General features: G+C 45.7%; 1 protein-coding gene across 4 annotated transcripts in view; it reads right to left on the reverse strand.

Moving 5' to 3' along the window:
- GCNA (germ cell nuclear acidic peptidase) overlaps positions 1-302 on the reverse strand; it is a 24,833-nt gene that overhangs the window by 5,920 nt on the left and 18,611 nt on the right. The window lies entirely within an intron of this gene.

Raw genomic sequence — 302 nt, forward strand, 5'->3', positions numbered from 1 at the left:
TGAACACGCGAGACACTGTGGGTGCTTTAATGAGAGTGCCCCCCGAGCGCCACTCTGATTAAAGCGCTCCCCCGTGGAGCACGTGGAAAGATGCCCTGGGTACACCTGCCTGATGACAGCTGTGTTGCTACTGATTTAAGATGATTTTCAGTTGATCCTTGCCCTACCCAAGCTTTTATGCTGTAGTACATCATGATTGTTTTAATGATCTGTCAATAAAGCTCATTCATTCAGAGATAACCGAAGCATTTTAGACAGCCAACTGAGAACAATTAATATAGTACTGAGTAGGGCTCTTTCCC

This window comes from Alligator sinensis, unplaced genomic scaffold (genome assembly GCF_000455745.1).
Source record: "Alligator sinensis unplaced genomic scaffold, ASM45574v1 scaffold1059_1, whole genome shotgun sequence".
In the NCBI taxonomy this organism is placed as follows: domain Eukaryota; kingdom Metazoa; phylum Chordata; order Crocodylia; family Alligatoridae; genus Alligator; species Alligator sinensis.